Genomic DNA, 19,562 nt, shown 5'->3' on the forward strand with positions numbered 1-19,562 from the left:
ATCTTTTCATAGGATTCCCCCCCCCCCCCCCCCAGTTTAGGAGTTGATGTAGCCATTTGATAAATATGAATTTAATGTCTGCAATTTTAAAATTTCTTCTTTTTTTTCTTTTTTCTTCTTTAAGATACTGTTTCTTGCACATTCTTTATGAACCCTTAATGGATGCACACAGTCCTTTCGCCTCTTTGTTGTATTCTCTGTAAACTGTTTGCTCAAACTGCGCAAAACGGAGTTGTCTGTATTATTATTTGTGGACAACACTGCCAGTATAGTTACTTTGGATAGTAGGCTGTTTCTTATACCATAGCTTCAGAACTGTTTAAGGGATGGGGGTGGGGATATTTTTTACTCATTTACAAGCACCATTTGTTAAGCCTTGAGAGATAAGCATATACATGCCTTCTCCAGTACTTTTGTGCATGTGTGACAGGTCTGTTTTTTTTCAATGTGAGAAGAATCTTACCTTTTAATTTATTTGTGTATTATTTTAAAATTCTCATCGTGACTCTTGGCTTGACAGGTTGGTGCAGTATGCATGGATGAACCACTTAAACTACTGACAGAGATGTCCTCTTTGGGAAACTGGGACTTGTTTTTTATGACAGACAAGCTTTCGTAATGTCTGTACTGTGGTTATGGGCATGTTTCTGTTCACATTGTAGTGTTTGAGAATTATCTTTCTTGCTTTGTCCTCAGATTTCTTTTTCTTGTGAACTGTGTGCATCAGTGTGTGTATGTGTGAAGGAGAGAGAGAGAGAGAGCAGTGAGTAGGAAACCATATAATGATGATGTACAGAAATACACATATGCAGGATGTAGCAGACTGCATTATTCAGAACATATTAGCAAATATATTACTTTAATTTTGAAAGATGTCTCTCATCATACGTTTATGTCTGTTCCCCATTTTGATTATTATTCTTTCCTCTTTGATCGTTTGAATTTGGTCTGCACAGTATCACAAAGCTTGAACTGCACTGTGCTATTGGGCACTGTGACTATTATTATTCTGTCTCCAAGTTGAACTTGATTATCTGTACATTTGGTGATTGATCATGTCTTTCTAGTACTAAGACCAGTATTGTGCATGCTGGAAAATGTGAGTTTTTTGGGGTTGTTTGGTTGATGTTTTTTTGGTACATTATTTCCACAGATATTTAGATTTTTTTTTTTTTTTACTTTGATAATTATTTCTTTTATAAAGTGTGCATAAAGATAGCGCTAAAGATATGGAAAATATTTGTAGTTTGGTTTTTCTCAGAATATGATTATCTGTCGAGAAGATAACAAAACTGCATCCCCTCCCCCCCCCCCCCCTTCCCCCCTCCACCCACCCTCCCCCCTCCCCCCCCAAAAAAAAGAAAAAGAAGAAACAGAAATGATAATGAATTAATCTTCATAAACAAAATTATGATGCAGAAACTGTTTCATTTTTAGCCGGTTTTGATTTGGTTATGTAAAACCAGATTTCATTGAGGATTTAGGCATATGCAGTACATGAAAAACAGTAAGCAAGTACTGTATCATTCACCTCAACAAGTGCACAGATGCTTTGGAGACAGTGCTGACTGGCCAGTGTTTGAACATCAGTTACCACATGTGTAAGCAAAAAAGATAGGCCTAAAGCCAACCCACAGACACTGCATTAAAAAAGAAGAGGAGGAACTTGCCAAGTTTTGTCCAAAGCTTTACCAGTAACAGTAATCTTTTATCTGTTTGTGCATAGGCTTGAAGTTGTGACTTCACTTGCATGATGGACGAGTTAGCCAGCAGGCGAGAGCACTGCACTTTCGATTCTAGGGTCCCGAGTTTGAATCCTAGCTGCATTACTTGAAAGATTAATTGAAGTCAGATAATTCATGCAGTTTAAGACAATGTGTACTTTGCATGTGTGTGTGTGTGTGTGTGAAATAGTTGTGAGGCATGCATGAAGTGTGTTATATATATATATTATTCTTTTACCTGTTTTTTGTGACATAACATTTTTGTTGTGGGGAGGGGGGATATTGCTTTTCTCTTTTACACCGATCTCTGCTGTGAGGGTGGACTTCCCTTCAGCTTGCCTTTGCTGCTGACTTATGGTAATGTCTTTCCACTTCTGTTTTTCAGTGTATTGGGTATTCATCCTGTGGTTGTTTTTCCCCACTTTTTTCTGCATTGTTGCTGTCCCTGCTATACAGTCTTGTTTACCACTCACGTTTTTCTGTTTTGAAAGATACATCTTTTCTGCTGTCTTTCCCCTGATCACTCTTTATACTGGGGATTACTCTTGCAAGTTAAAAAAAATATTTATTTATTTATTTATTTATTTTTATACAGGTCTTATTCTCTGTGTTTATTTCTCAGTTTATTGTGTGTCCCATCAGCAGCCTTCTTCATGTGACTTGGGTTTTCCTCTTTCAGTCTTTTATCCACTTAAAGTTTCAAGCCCTGTTTTGAAGTGGGAGTGTTATACGTCTGTCCGTCCGTCCATCCATCTGTTTATCTATCTGTCATGGATCATTTTGCATTCCCATGTTGTTTAGCTGACTAAGCCTGGATTTGGCAAACTGACCATGTATAAACTTGGGTCGTGGGCAGATTTAGAGAATGGATCTGCTGCTTATTTTGGAATTAAAAGAACAGAGTCTGGGGTTAAATCTTGGGAGTTGAAAGTTAAAAAAAAATATGGGCATTATTGGATTATTCCTGGATGTGGGCAAGACTGTTATTTCATTTATTATTTTAAGTAAAATCTTTCAGGCCTGACTAAGATAACTATGGTGGGATATCTAGTCTAGTTTAGCTCCCTTGAAGCTTCGGCCAAGCCGTCATCTTGCCCTCTGACCTCAAAAGGTTATCTGTAGGCATGGAGCTTATCCTGTGTTTCCCATTGTGTCCTACTTTCAGTTTCTTTGCTCCCAGCTCAGAAGCAGATTTATTCCTTGTTTGGTCACTCTTATGGGTGCCATTAGTTTTGATTTTTTTTTTTTTATTTTTTTTTTTTTTTATAATTCTTTGTGTGTGAACAGTGGACCTTGGCATCAAACAGTGTACAGTCTTATGATTGTATTTGAAATACTTTGTCACAGGTTCTGGGCCTTCAAAGCTACAGAGATTACTAGTCATACATGGATGTGGGTAACTTTTTTTTTTCAATTATTGTGTTTTTTTCAGCTCTGGGGGCATGGCAAGAGTGGAAAAGATGGGCATGGTGTGGGGAAGATAATTGGGAGGGGGGAAATTATTTGGGGTGAGGGAATATCATGACCATTATTGTGTATGTATATTGAGTATGAGTATCTTGGAAGCTTGTTTTTGTCCAAGTGTTTGTTTTCCAAGGTTTTTTCAAGTGTTCCTTCTGTTCTGTTCTTTGTTGATTTAGCAAAAAAATGAACTTGATTTGTATGCCCTCTGTGTGTGATGTATTCACTGCTGTTTAAGTTTTCAGTGATTTTTTCTTCTTTTTTTCCCCTCCACATTTACTTCAGTGTGATTTGCGACTTCATTGATTAGTATATTCGAAGGTCAGAACTTAATGTTGGATTGGAACCTTATTTTGTAACGTGATTGGATGGGTCCCATTAGTTTATTTATTCAAGAGGAAGCTTTGTTTATTTTATGTTGGTGAAATGTGAGATGTTTTATGGATACCAGGACGCCATAGATATCATGTGCACACACTTACTTGCGTTCTCACTTTTTTTCAGAGGTGGGATTGCAATTTAAGTATCATTCATATATATACTTCGTTATAAAATATGGTACAGATGTGAAAGACTAATGTGTTCACAATAAAATGCACTTGCACATTTACGCATGCACACACATTCACAAAAATGAAATTGTTCACCATTATTTATATCATGTTTTTTGTGCTCTTATTCACGAAGGCCAGTTCTATCACTTTAAAATGATCATGGGTTGTGCGTTAAGTGGAAATGAAATGGTATTTTTAAGTAAATCAGATCTATCAGAGGATGACTTTTTTTCTTCTGTAAGCACCATCACAATGTTCCACACTGAGGCATTGTCTCACATGTAAATTTGTGTTTTTATATCTTTGTCATGTATTTGTGTCGATGAGAGAGCGTGGCTTTTAAGCCACATATGAATTTGTAAGCATGCATATGTTAATGTCTGCACTGGTGTGTGTGTATGTGTGTGTGTGTGTGTGTGTGTGTGTACATTCAATTATGTTAATATTGTATGTATACTTATGTGTCAGTGTATGTTTACATGACCATGTGTGCATAGACATTGTGTAAGTGCACATACTTGCCTATGTTTACAGTTTGTTTATAAGTGTGTGTTTTTCAATGTGTAACAGAGTGGAGATAGACAATTCACATTTTTGCAGAGAAAGACAGAGTGAAAGAAAAGAATAAAGGTGCAATTTATTATTTTTGAAAAAAGAAAGAAAAAAAAAGCTTCCTTGAAATGTATTAAAGTCATGTTTAATTGTTAGGACACACATACATGTACAGACCTCATGCCAAATGGTTGTGGAGGAAAGCTGAAAGCTTAATGTGAAGCATGACAACTGCTTACTGCCTTGGTTTAGAGGACTTTTCTCCTTGCCTTTTTTTTTTAAATATTATTTTTGTTGTTGTTTGTTACTGATTTTGCTTGTTTTGCCAACTTGTTTCTGTAATAGCATTATCACATGTTTTTATGTTGTATGAAGAAAAAAAAAAGAAAGTAAAAGAAAAAAAGAAAAGAAAAAATATGTTTTTACTGGAAATCATAGAACGCAGGACTTCAAAGATTTTGAAGAGTAATGACAATCTTGGGCTTGATGGCCATTGAACAGGGACGCGTGAAGGGTGGAGATCTTATTTGCGTACCGTTTATCTTGTCGCTTGACTAATGTCAGTCATTTTGTAGTTGTACATGATGTTGAGGAGAGTGAACCCTGTTTGGAGGTGTTCTGTTTTTTTGTTGGGGACGAAGAGTTTTAAGTTGTTGCCGTAAGTATGGTTCAGTATTGTGTTACACTGCTTGTGCTGAATGTGAAGTCTCAGGCTGTGTAAATAGTGTCACCCATGCACCCTAACCACCCCATTTTTAATTTGTTTTGTTTTGCTGTTTTTCATTTCTGCAGAAATTACTGTAATAATGTCCATTTTACATTGTGATTTCTTATTCAGTTATTAACACTTTACCAGTGTTGACTCACAATGGGAAGTCAGTTTATCCATTGGTTTATTTCCACTGACTATGCATTTGTTGACCAGTTACTTGATCAGAATACAGGTATTTGTGTGTTCAGGAATTAACAATCTTCTAAGGACGGTGAAATATGGTTCTGTTTAAATTGCCACAGTTTTGTTATTGAGAAAATGAGTTGGATTTGCTGCAGAACTGGAGCTTTGTTTTTTTAAGGTCTTGAGTTTGGTGACAGAAACTGAGAATGTAGAAATACTTTTCTGGTGCTGGAGAAAGGCAGTTTTTCTTAGTAGCAGTCATATTGTGCAAGGAATTGTACATAAACTTAATGGAACCAAATATTTGAGTATCAGCAAGAGCTACCATTGGGAACAAGGTTTTGAAGAAAATAAGATCCTTACTATTATGATATTAGCACAGAAAGACATTATGACTTTGAATCGAATTACAGCAGACATCGTTGATAATTACTTTGGTTGGGTTCATGCATAGGGTTTGAGCTCAGATTTGTTTCTTTTTCAAATGTTTCCCTTTAAAGTTTTCTTGTGTTGCTTTCTCTCTCTCTCTCTGTCTCTCTCTCTATATATATATGTATAGTGTGTTTGTGTGTGTGTGTGTGTGTGTGACTGAAGCCAGATTATAGCAAGTTTTTTTGTCAGAGATTTTTTCCCTAAGACTGCACTTTGTGTTATGTCATTGCTGTGTTGATTCGGGCGGGTGGGGTGCACGGGAGGCATTTTCCATTTTTGTTAATTCTATTATTATCATTGGTGTTGTTAATGCTATCATTATTATTATCATTGGTGCTTGTGTTCAGCGAGTGCCATATTACCTTACGTGAATAGGTGTTCTGGTGAGGGAGATAGTATTCTACTTCAAGCATGGACCTCCAGATTGCAGACGATGAAAAACCGTGTTGTGGTCCTCACAGAAATTCACATGGGCTCTGCACATTAAAACAATAAAGCTTGTACATTGTTCAGCACGATCCCCTCAATCAGTTTTTCGTGTTGTAGTTTGTAGGAATTGTTACAATATCTGATGTTGTTGTGATTTACACGGTGAATGTTAAAAGAGGGTTAAAAGGAGAAAGGTGGCAGGATGGTGAAGACCTTTTTTTTTTTTTGCCAATACAGTGTTCGTGAGGGACTGGGTTCGATTCCTGTTCTGGTGCCAGTTGCATTGCTTGGTTCTAACATTTTGACAGTTACACGTGACTAAATGCCTACGTTGACCGAACTACGCCATTTGTCAGTTCCATACCACACACAGTAGCGGGTTACGACCATACCAGGCTCTTCCGTCCGAGCAAGGCAACTGGCTCCTTTCACCCAGGTTTGACTGGAAAATCAAACTGAGCGTCTATAGTCATTCGGATGAGACAGAACGGTCCCGTGTGCAGCACGCACTGAGCGCACTCGTGGCAACAAAAGTATTGTCTGGCAAAATTCTGTTGAAGAGATCCACTCCGATAGGTACACATGCACTCAAGGCCTGATCAGCGCACTGGGTTATGCTGCTGTCGGGTGTGTCTGCCTAGCAGATGTGGTTTAGCGAATGTGGATTCATCCGAACGCAGTGATGCCTCCTTGAGAAACTGCAACTAAAAGAGAGGTATGACTGGAAGGCACACTAACCCCTTCACTACACTCATTTAACGGTCATGGGTTAGGAAAAGAACATCCATTCTACAGGCCCAACCACCAAGCTGCAAGGAGAGGGTAATAATATCCACAAATACAAAAGCTGCCAAATCTTTTAGAAAAAAAGATGAAAGACAAAAATATGTAAGAAGAAAATCAGTCGCTTATGACGCATTCTAAGACTGTTTCGATGATGTTTAAAAAAATTCTGGTACTGTACCTTGTGACGTCATTCGTATACTGTTTCGATTATGTTAAAGAATTTCTGGTACTGCCTCTTGTGACGTGATTCGTATGAAATGAATGGCGCCATGCTTGCCCTTTCGAGAACGACGGTGACATGATTTATAGATCGTGCTGGAAAATGGATTGTATGGATTGTTTTGACTTTGCGTCGTGTTTGTGTTTACATGGTTGAAAGGCTCCACTCGCTTTGTTTTCCCTTGAAATGAAGATTTTTTTTTTTTCAGCAGTTTGTTTTGTGCCTTTCCCCCCCCTCCCTCATTGCTGCCTGATTTTCGAAGAGAAAGAGTGGGTGGCCAGACGGAATGAGGTCTACCTGATCTTTTCGTGGGAATTTCTCCTCTGCCTTTTTTTTTTTTTTTTTTTTTTTTTTTTTCACAGTGTTTCTCCTGGGAAAAGAAGTTTTCCCGGGAAAAGAAACTGATTGAGTAGAGTAGTGTGTGTGCAGTATATGGTCGCAAGCTTACTTTGCAGAAAAACTGCCGAGTTGATTGGCTGTGTATACTGACTGTACATATTGTTGTATGCAACGGTGCTAGTCAAAAATACAAGTCACTTCTTCATGATGTCAGCTTTAATGGTTGTGTTTTTGAGTTATTTTATTGTGTGAAATGAAGTGTATGTTGTGCTTCTTTGTACATATGTGTGTAGCATGTGGAAAGAAAGAGAGAAAGAAGGGGAATGTCACTTTACATTTTTTTTTTTTTTACAACAGTAGTTTGTCTGCAGAATATGCATACCTCCAACTCATAAAATCACATTGGAGATACTTGTCAATTCATTCACACATACACACACACGCGCGTACACACACACACACACACACACACACACACACTTGTGAAACACAAATTAACAGGCCTTTCTTTCTTTCTTGTAAATTTACAATAGTAATTTTCTGCAGAATATGCCAACATCTAACTCATCAGATCACATTGGAGATACATTGTCAATTTATTCACACACACACACACACACACATTTGTCAGAATTAACAGGTCTTTCTTGCACAGATAAATCACGCTTGCTTGTACAGTGTTAATTGTTTCTGAAGATAAGGCCGAGACCAGCTTCTGAATCACCTTGAAGAAGGAAACATTAACAAGTTGTAATAAAGGGTTGGGGGTGTCAGCTTCTGTAGTGATCTCTGCACACTGCGAAAAGTGCAAGATTGGTAAACCTCCCATGATGAAACGTGCTGCACTGGCTCCAGACGATGATGTCGTGTGCAAGGATGGAGCATAGGAGTCAGAAGTAGGCGTTGCACTTGCATCATGCAGGACAATGGTGGAGATTGAGTCTTCGGAAGCCCAATGTGGCAGTAATTTTCTTGATATTGTGGTCATCCCAATCCCCACACTTCCACATCCCAAGGTCATGAGACAATAAGACACTCGTTCCTCAGTCCAGTGCAAGTGAAATTGATTCCAATCCAGCCACCAGGTACTTGTACGAGTTGTCTTTCACATGCATGACCATTTTTAACTCTATGATGGTGGCAGCCAAACTCCATTTTGAGGGTGTGCATGCAGGGTAAGTTCCTGTTTCCATAACCTGACGAACGCTGACGCGATTACCGTACCTTTAACGTGTTGATGTTGTATTTGAGAAGAACAAAACGTGCTGTTTCCATTTTCTAACTTCCACTACAGAAAGAAAAAAAAATCTTATATAACGTTAATTGTGAAGAGTTAATTCTTTATAGAGCATTTCGATTAAGAGAGGCGCTTATATCCTAGTATTATTGGAACCTGGTTGTGGAAGAAGATGCATTATTTCCATAAACAATTGCCAGGGCATACACAATTTTGTTGTTGCCCCAAGTTCATATCATAGTGGAGCTTAACTGAATAAACCATCTTGAATCATGAATCTCTCACTCCCCTCACAGAGAGAGAGAGAAAGCCTTTTGTTTTGCAGATTACAGTTTCTCACATTTTCGACAGAGAGAGAGAGAGAGACTTTTGTTTTGCAGATTACAGTTTCTCACATTTTCTGTTGATCCTTCACTTTAGCTCCACTTTCCGTGTAATTCTGTCAGACGGTGTTACCTCCCTTGTGGCACTGTCCATAATTTTATGCGATTGTCCCCCCTTTTCTGAAGACATTCTCCATGAGGCCCCAGGGTCTTTGGCGCGCGTGCTAAAATTTATTTCGCCGTTGTTTGTGTGTGTGTGTGTGTGTGTGTGTGTGTGTGTTCGTGCCAGTTCGGTGTGAGCGTGTTTGCTTTCTGCATTAATGAGTGGACTTTTGGAATCAGTGTTGTAAGTTGCTTGTACGCGCGCGCGCGAGCCGACACACACACACACACAAAAAGCCTTTTGTTTTGTAGATAACAGCTTCTCACATTTTCTGTTGATCCATCACTTTCCGGACAATTCTGTCAGACGGCGTTACCTCCCTTGTGGCACTGTCCTTAATTTTATGCCATTGTTCCCCTTTTTCTGAAGACATTCTTCATGAGGCCTCTGGGGCTTTGGCGTGCTAAAGGTTAACTCGCCGTTGGAACTCACACACTGTGTGTGTGTATTTGCTTTCCGTGTGCGTGCGTCAGTGTGTTTGCTTTCTGCATCAAGTTGATAGTGGGTTTTTAGAATGTTGTAATTTGCTTGTACGCGTGTACACACACTCAAACACACACAGCCTTTTTTTTTTTGCACAAAACAGGCTCTCACGTTTTTTGTTGATCCCGCACTTTTGCTCCACTTTCCGGGCAAGTCTGTCAGACGGTGTTACCTCCCTTGTGGCACTGTCCATAATTTTATGCCATTGTTCCCCTTTTTCTGAAGATATTCTTCATGAGGCCTTTGGGGCTTTGGCGTGCTAAAGGTTAACTCGCCGTCAGCGCTCACACACTGTGTGTGTGTATTTGCTTTCCATGTGCGTGCGTCAGTGTGTTTGCTTTCTGCATCAAGTTGATAGTGGGTTTTTAGAATGTTGTAATTTGCTTGTACGCGTGTACACACACTCAAACACACAAACACACACAGCCTTTTGTTTTTGCACAAAACAGGCTCTCACATTTTTTGTTGATCCCGCACTTTAGCTCCACTTTCCGGGCAAGTCTGTTAGACGGTGTTACCTCCCTTGTGGCACTGTCCATAATAATTTATTTTATGCCATTGTTCCCTTTTTCTGAAGATATTCTTCATGAGGCCCTTGGGGCTTTGGCGTGCTAAAGGTTAACTCGCCGTCGGCGCTCACACACACTGTGTGTTTGTGTGTGTGTTTGCTTTCCGTGTGCGTGCGTGACTGTGTTTGCTTTCATTATCAAGTTGATGAGTGGTTATTTTTCTTGGCTTAGGTACATGCACAGAGCCTTTCGTTTTGCAGATAACAGGTTCTCACATCTGTTGATCCTTCACTTTAGCTTCACTTTCCGGGTAATTCTGTCAGACGGTGTTACCTCCCTTGTGGAAATATCCATAACTTACAGCCATTTTTCCACCCGGGCTTTTTTTTATGACATTCTTCATGAGGCCCTTGGATCTTTGATCTTGGATTAACCCGTTACACACACACACACACACACACACACACACACACACACACACACACACTGTGACACAAACACATGCACGTGCACACCATACACCCAGCCACTCACACGCTTACTAACAGAGGCAAGGACGGTTTTGTGGTACATTTCCTTTATTGCACAATACAACAAACATTTTCATTCTAGTGAAAGAGAGAGAGAGAAGAAAGCACGACAGCTAAAAAAAGATCCGGAATGAATACTGATGTCCACATCACCAGCACAAGCGCTCACTACGGTCTGATGTACAGCAATCTATGGTAAACGAAAGGACTGACCACACGACACGCAGCCCTAGAGTATGCATGCCTGGCCCTCGTCCAGTGTATTATGTACATACAAAATTCAAGTCACAGGTCCTTCCTCCGATGATTGATGAGAACTGGTTATTTCTTTTTTCTTCTTTATTTTACACATTGACAAAGAAGTAATCATATTCAATAATAATAACAATACAATAATAACTAATGATGATACTAATGATGGTGATATAATAGTTAAACAACCAAACAGATAAATAAATAGTTAAATAAATGATAGTAGTAATTAAAAAAATACATACCGGAGAAGGAATATGCCATACAAACATATTCCTTCTTCATCAATATTTGCTTAGTTTGTTGCTTTGTACATACTCAGCTACGGATGTGTGTGTGTGTGTGTGTGTGTGTGCGCGCGCGCGCGCGTGTGTGCATGTATCAGTGTCAGTGTTACTGAGTGTCCGTCTGTGTATCTATATAAAGTCCAAATCATTCATGCTGGAGAAAAACATGAATACGATATAAACGTAATCTTATGATAATAATACCAAATGCACGCTTGTAAACACCATAATATTGTCTAAGACATGAAATACGCAATGTAATGAATAGTAACGTACTGTAAGAGCTAGGTTAAGCCATTCATGGACAGATCAAAGAAAAGAACACATTTTCTTAAATATTTGCGTAGTGGTAATTTACTTCGCTCAACCGATAAAGAGAATGTGTATATATTATCTCTTTTGTTAAGTTTCCTCACTTCTGGGGTAAATAAATAAAAAAATAAATAAAAAAAATATTAAAAAAAAAAAAAAAAGGTAAAAAAAAACTCGAGACTGTGAAGTCTAGAAACAAAACTCAACCTTTTTTTTTTTTTTTCTTGAGATAGCAGACAACACCCCTGCCCTCCGCTAAGTTTACCTCATTACCAAACTAATTTAAAGTTACCGAGGAAAACAAAAGTATTCTTTAAGTCTTGAACTTTTTACACAGAAACTCTCGCAAGGTTGCGTTTGAAGTTATCTCCCATGTCTATCCTTCGCGAAATCGTATTAGAAGTTATCTCCCATGTCGTGAACACGGCTTCATGTGGAGCTTGTGTTCGTTCTTCCGAGAGCTTTGTTAATGAAACAGGAACGCCATTGAACAGTATTTCTGTCAGCAAACAAAACGCTGTAACAGCCGCTGAGTAGATGAAAAAATAAGCGCAATTGCTTGCCGGTTTGCTATTTCTCACTTTTCAGTCGCCAGACTTTGAAGAGAACGTGTTCCCAAGAGTGTCTGTACGACAAATTTGCTCAGTCTTCAGCCAGCCGTCTGGCTGGTGCACTTTTCAGTCTGAGTTTACTTTAATTTGAGTTTCTTTTATTTTCGTTTCATTTTGATCTTTGGTTTCAAATTCTTCACAAAACAAAACATACTTAATTGATCAGAAGCCTTTTGCCATCTTAACGGACAACCACGTTTTACAAAACTGATACGTTCACTTAAAAACAAATCGATCGTTCTGGTCATAACAGATCATTTACTGCAACCTCTTCTGGGTCCACAAGTGACAAATTCTGCGTCAAATCTCACAATTCAGCTAAGAAAATCAGGTAAAAAATTAAAATTAAAAGAAAAAAGAAAGAAAAAAAGACAAAAAAAGACATTACGCTGGTGTCAACCCTTCATGAAGTTAAAGGTATATAGTCCAAAAAGTTGCATACACCCAGAAGCGATAATAAAACTCTATAACTATGGACATGATTATGGAAGAAGTTATAATAGGAATACAAAAATCACTGACGCTGATTACATTAACTACTACACTTGTTACATAGTTCCACCCCATAATGAATTGTGTTTTCTGTATATAAAAAAATCCTCGTATGATAAAAAATAAATAATGGATAAATAAAAAGGAGAGAGAGAGAAAGAGAAACCTGACATGTGATTAACAAGAGTATTTGTTTAGTGAGAAGAATACAATACGCGCAAGATGATCTATACTGAGCATTAATATAACGCATGGATGCAAAGAAAAAAACAAAAAACAAAAAAACTGCATAGATTATTCAGATCAAATAAAATTGTATTTAAAAAGACGGCAACAACAAAAAACACAAAACTACTGTACATGGTATAGAAACATCAACAAAGAACAGGAATCAAGTCCGTGACCTCACAATCTGGGATTAAACAACAACAACAACAAAAAGAATTCCTATGTCTTCAAGCTAAATAGTAGCTTCGGGTTCCCAAGTGTGTGTGTGTGTGTGTGTGTGTGTGTGTGTGTGTGTGTGAGTCTGCCGGTGTGTGCGATAAAGTACAGAACGTGGGAATCCGAAAATGCCCAGTATTGAAGGCAAGATCCAAAGAAAAGTGGCAATAGCAAGTCGTGAATACTTCAGTGACTGGGAAAGGAAACAAAAACCCACTGTCGCCCTGCACATCAAAGGGCCGAATGAGGTGGTTTGTGGGGTGTCAGGTGGTGGGGGATGTGTTTTCCTTCCTATAATGAGCGAAAAACTGACTGCCATATAATTTCGTTTTGCCCAGTCACCCCTCCACCCCCACCACCACCCCATCTCTCGTCTCATCCCCCCACCCCTTTTCGTTTCTCAGCCACTGAGGAATCCACTATATCACCTGAGCGCAGCCATTCTCAAACCTTTCTATGGACATAGCCTTCGACAGCTTCGATTTATCTCCGTGTTTTGGAGAGAGTGGGCCAACAAATCACTCTCATGTTGTTGTTTTTCTAGTTTGTCTTAAAAAAAAAAAAAAACAAAAAAACAAAAACAAAGCAGAGGGGATGGTGCAAGGGTAGGGAGGGGCGTGGGGGTGGGCTGAGTCGGGTTGGTCAACCGCCGCCTGTTGTGGTCAAAACAATCACTGCAAAACAGTTCCTGTATGTTTATTTTATTAATTATTTTTTTTAAAAGAACAAAAATAAAAAAATTTAAAAAATTTTTAAATTTTTTTAAATTTTTATTTTTTTCAAAGCCTGACTAAGCGCGTTCGGGTTGCGCTGCTGGTCAGGCATCTGCTTGGCAGATGTGGTGTAGCGTATATGGATTTGTCCGAACGCAGTGACGCTTCCTTGAGCTACTGAAACTGAAACTGAAACTAAAAGAACAAAGAGCATTTAAAACAAACACACAAACAAGGCCGTAAATAAATAACATGAAACAATCTGAAAAAAAAAAAAAGAAGACAAACCTACTGAAAGCATTGTTGATCAGCACGAGCACTGGACAATCAAGAAAGGGGAAATAAGTCATATGAACTATCCGCAATTCTATCTTCCAGACCAAAGAGCCAGAAAAAATCCTCAGTGCTTACTTCCCCTTCCCTGGAAATTCTGACAGGTTGATCATACCGTGAGCATCGGATAATAAAACTTCCTGAACGCTTAAAGGTTTGAAACAATTTCAAGCTTTTATCTCGTCAGATCCGAAGCCAGTCTTTTCCTCTGTTGAATAACTGCGCTTTCACTTTCTTTTGGTTTGCTTCAACTTTGGAATTACTTATTGCTTTTAGTTGTAGTCCGTGCCTGGTGAGAAATTTGTATGCCACGTCGCGTATTTATCATTTTGTGTCAAAAATGCAGGAAAGAACATGTTAGTGTTAATATATATATATATATATATATATATATATATATATGTGTGTGTGTGTGTGTGTGTGTGTGTGTGTGTGTGTGTGTGTGTGTGTTATAAGGTTATCATGTGTAACATGCTCTTTCCTGCAGTATATATTATAAGGTTAACATGTTCTTTCCTGCATTATATATATATATATATATATATATTCTTTACATAACATGAAATGTTAGGGCCTACGACGAAACAAGTTAAAGACAGTATCTCCAGTTTCAGTTTGTTCCACAGAATGCAAACATTGCCGCGCCGGCGTGCACACACACACACACACACACACACACACACACACACACACACACACACACACACACACACACTGACACACACACACACACACTGACACACACACACATCATTACACACACACACACACACACACACACACACACACACACACACACACACACAGAGCCACAAACACACACACACACACACACACACACACTCACACACACACACACACACACTGACACACACACCAACACTGACACACACACACACACACACACACACACACACACACACACACACACACACACACACACACACTGACACACCATCCCCTCCTAACATTAATATTTGTCAATGAAGAACATCCGTTATTTCATGTCATTTCATTTCATTTTATTCTATCTTATGTAATTTCATTTTCTTTTCTTTCTTTCTTAAAAAAAAATCTTTCCTCATCTACCTTTTCTTTGGTGGAGTTGCACTGCACACACCGAGTGTTCAATCCCATGAGCTGTAAACGACATAAGGTGAATTTACGAAATGGGAGAGGGGTGGAAAGAGGAGTCTGATAGATAGGCCACTGACGCAAAGAGTGCATATGAAATACCAATATACTGTACGTATCAAAATTTTAATGTGTGGCCTTTCTTATCAGACTAGTACGAAAATTCTCTCTCTCTCTCTCTCTCTCTCTCTCTCTCTCTCTCTCTCTCTCTCACACACACACACACACACACACACACACACCCAGTTGGACGCCCGCCAAAAATGAAACAAGTCATCAACATCCTTTCAGCGGGTTCAAATATATTATTCTTTAAAAAGTTGTGTAAAAGACCCGAGAAATTGACACCGTAAAATAATCAGGTTACATAAATCCTTTTATTCATATAATAAAAGTTGTGCGAAAGACTGAGAATTTGACACCATAAAAATAACCAAGCTGCTTAAAACCTTTTACTGGACCCACTTGCAGCATACACGTAGGCGGCATGACAAACGTGACCCCCCCCCCCCGCCCCCCCAACCCCCTCCCCCGACCTCCGCACACACACACACACACACACACACCACAAAAACTCTCTTTCGCTCTCTCCTCCACTTAATTTCCGGTCACTGGCAAAGACTAAGAAGGACTGTTACGTCCCATTTAAAAAAAATCGATGACTGATGATATGCTTCTGTATGAAAGATTCCCGAAAAAAGAAAAAAAAGTGTGAAGAATCTAACGTGCAGCAAATAAAGAAAAAGAAAACTCTGTGTGTGTGTGTGTGTGTGTGTGTGTGTGTGTGTGTGTGTTCTCTCACACCCGTTGCGTTGATAAATCTTCGTTTTGATTTCATTATATATTTTTTTTAAATAGATATCAACAAAGGAACCTCCAGTATGATTCAGCGTTTGCTTTTCCACACTAACGTTGAAGAAAAGTGAAAAAGGAGAATCTTACCATTCTAATGCCTGTGTTAATCCAGACAGGGAATGAGTTTGAGAGAGAGGGGTGGAGAAAGAGAGAGGGAGAGAAGGGGTGGGGTGGGGGTGATATGCTGGCAAAGGTGTGGGGAAAAAAATCCATGTTCCAAAGAAAAGTTTGTTTCAATCATAGATCTCGGAAACTGAGAAAACGCCAGCGTTATAGAGTGTCAGGAATACAGACAGACAGAACAAACAGACAGACAGACTCATAGAACTACGGAATCCGGTGGATGACTTTGTTTTTTCGCACGAGTCATTCAGTATGCGTTGAAGAAGGTCAAAAGAGAAGGGAAAAAAGCCATAAAAACAAATGTGAATGAATTCGGATGAAACACTTGTCTCAGGCTTATAAAGGAAGAAACCAAAAAAAAAAAAAAAAAAAAAAAGAAAAAAAAAGTCAAACAAAAACAAGCATGCCCGTCAGTCGTCGTAAGAAAAAGCAAGTGAGTATTCTCGTTACGGTTTTCTTCTGGTACAAAATTGGTTGAACTGGGATCAGTTTTTACACACACACACACACACACGTCACTGTTAAAATATGTACGCGGTGCCTATGAAAACATTCGAAAAGAGTATCGTTATATGTAAAAATGTAAAATATCCAGCGTGATAAAAAGTGCCAGTGCTGATGTAAAAAAAAAAGAAGAAAAAAAAGAAGCATCTGTTTTGTTTTCTTTTTTCTTTTGTTTTTTGTTTGTTTGTTTGTTTGGTTGTTTTTTTTTTCTTTTAGATATCTCAAGATCTGCGCAACACTAGACTACAGAAAACGTACCGGTCAGGTATATACCCCCAAAATTGTATAGAACTGACAAAAATATAGGCAAAATTAACCAATTAGTTAATCAGTCAATCAACGTTGATCATTCAGGCAAACAATCGTTCAGTTTCCAATCTGCTGATACACAAAGCCCTAGAAATCCACACCCTGTAATAATAATTTTTAATCACCCGAGTCTATGCATCACTGAAGCACTAAAAGGTCACAAATCAACAAAATGATCAAACAACATTAAACCTCCAAGGTGGCGTCTAGAGGTTCAGACCACAAAATTTAATAATGTAACAAAAAACAAAACAAACACACCATGTAACAGGAAAATACAAAAGTATAAAAAAGTCTCTGCATTGAATGAAATGCAACATATCAAATGAAATTGTACATCTCTCTCTCTCTCTCTCTCTCTCTCTGCGCGTGTGTGCATGCGCGTGCGTGCGTGCGCGTGTGCGAGTGTGTGTGTGTGTGTGTGTGTGTGTGTGTGTGTGTGTGTGTGTGTGTGTGTGACCACTGAGTGACAAATCACATTTTCATAGAAATGAAGCAAAAACAAGCAAGCAAACAGTATAACGAAATAACAACAGACTTTAGCTGTATCGCCGTTTTCTGTTTTATTTTGTCCCCCCCCCCTGCCCCCCGTCCTCCCCCCACCGATTTTCAAAATAAACGTTAGATTCTGGATAGATACATAATAGCAGAGTTAAGTGACTTCACGAATTAATCAATTAAATGACGACTTATCATTGACTCAATGGGGCGCCCCGAATCATCACAGGTCAATAATGTTTTTACACATAGACGTGAAAAACCTTTGAACCACTTTCATTAAAACATTGGCGAACACAGTCACAGACAGCCGGTGTGATGCCCAGGACTGAACCCCCCCCCCCACCCCCCCTCAAGTTGACCCTAAGGAGTTGTTCTGGGGGAGATCTGAGAAATGAGTCCAGTGAGAAGTCAGCCCCCGAAAGACTCCAACCCCTGTCTTGAAATGACTCCACGCCCTTTAGATCAAGACTTGATCAAATTAAATTAATTAATCAATTAAAAAAATATAAACAGGGTGGAGTTAATTTTGTGCATCGCCCACCAAACTCTGGTCATGGTTTCAACAGCCCTCATGACGAGTCAATGCGGGTCGGTGTCTGTCGTAGGGGGGGTGGGGGTGGGGGGGGGGGGGGGGATACCAGATCCCAGCTCCACACGAACACGTGTGGAGTACGTGTATTTAGGGCCAGCCCAAAGTAACATGAATATACGTATCTTCGTAATATTTCAAAACCACTGTTTACTCCACGACTTGACGACCCCTTTTGTTTAATCTCATTTTATCTTCTTTTTTTTTGTTCTTTTTTTTTTTCGGGGGGGTGGGGGGTGGGGGGGTGGGGGGGTGTTATGAAACTCGGCCTGTGTGACAATCATTTCAAAATCATTCTTTAAAACAAACAAACAAACAAACAAAACTGGACACACCCGTGTCTATGATAACGAAGTTATAGAGGAAGGTCGCACAGGGACGGGAGATGTTTGAGAGGGGTTGGGGTGGGGGGCAGAGGGGTGGGGTTATATCTCACTCGCTTTGCTACCACTCGCGTTCCAAACCATGCAGTGTATAACTCATTCCCAACTATAATCACAACCAAAAAATTAAAATATAATAAATAATAAATAAATTTTAAAAAATCGACCAGACCTCCCGACGCGAACAAACGAGTCCGTGATTAAATAGGCCACTTAAAAGACCCAACATGTACATGAGTATATTCCATTCCAATTTCAAACCATTGTTGAAATCAATCTAAAAACAAAACAAAGCAAACAAAAATAGGCATTGTCTCCCTGACCTAAGAAAAAAAGGAATGCTTAGGTAAATCAATTCAATAGTTGGCCCCGAATGATTAAACAGGGTCATAGTCCGTTCCAACACTGTGACCAGAACCATACTGTGATGATCACACAATCCAAGATCACGAACAAGTGAAACAATAAGAAAAAAAAAAAAAACCAAACAAAGAACGAATCAACGCTAGGCCCCAGAATGTGAATATACAAGTGTATGTTTCGCTTCCATTCTGACGGTAACGAAATATCATACGTCTATGTTGCTTTTTGACTCTTTATCTCGGTCATAGCAATGAAAACTCACATCACAAGTCGCTGACTCTACGTCTTTATGTCTACCGTATGTACCTGAAAAAAACAAACAAGAAACACAACCATGGGAGAACATCAGTGGCAACAACAAAAAAATGACACACACGCACACACGTGTGCGATTATGCTATTTTATTGGGGAGAAAATATAACAATGCAAAGAAATGGGAAAACATACTTCACCTGATACATACCCATAAGATCAGACCTATGTTTTCAGATTAATGTTTGCAAAAGCTGGATACTTTGATACTCTCTGTCTCTGTCTCTCTCTCCACACACACACACACACACACACACACACACACACACACACACACCACACGCGCGCGCACACACACAAACACACACACTGTTTTCTTTTTCTTTATTTGCTGCACGCACACACACACAGACGCGCACACATAGAGACATAGACACACACAGACACACACAGACGCAGACACAGAG

General features: G+C 39.1%; 1 protein-coding gene across 1 annotated transcript in view; it reads right to left on the bottom strand.

Moving 5' to 3' along the window:
- Positions 1-18,366: 18,366 nt before the first annotated feature.
- The window catches only part of LOC143279524 (complexin-like), a 307,086-nt gene continuing 305,890 nt past the window's right edge, over positions 18,367-19,562 (bottom strand). Inside the window, exon 10 of the mRNA XM_076583586.1 lies at positions 18,367-19,148. The gene's annotated coding sequence lies outside the window, so the exon portion shown is untranslated. The remainder of the gene's footprint in view (positions 19,149-19,562) is intronic.

The sequence above is a fragment of the Babylonia areolata genome, chromosome 2, assembly GCF_041734735.1.
Source record: "Babylonia areolata isolate BAREFJ2019XMU chromosome 2, ASM4173473v1, whole genome shotgun sequence".
NCBI lineage: Eukaryota > Metazoa > Mollusca > Gastropoda > Neogastropoda > Buccinidae > Babylonia > Babylonia areolata.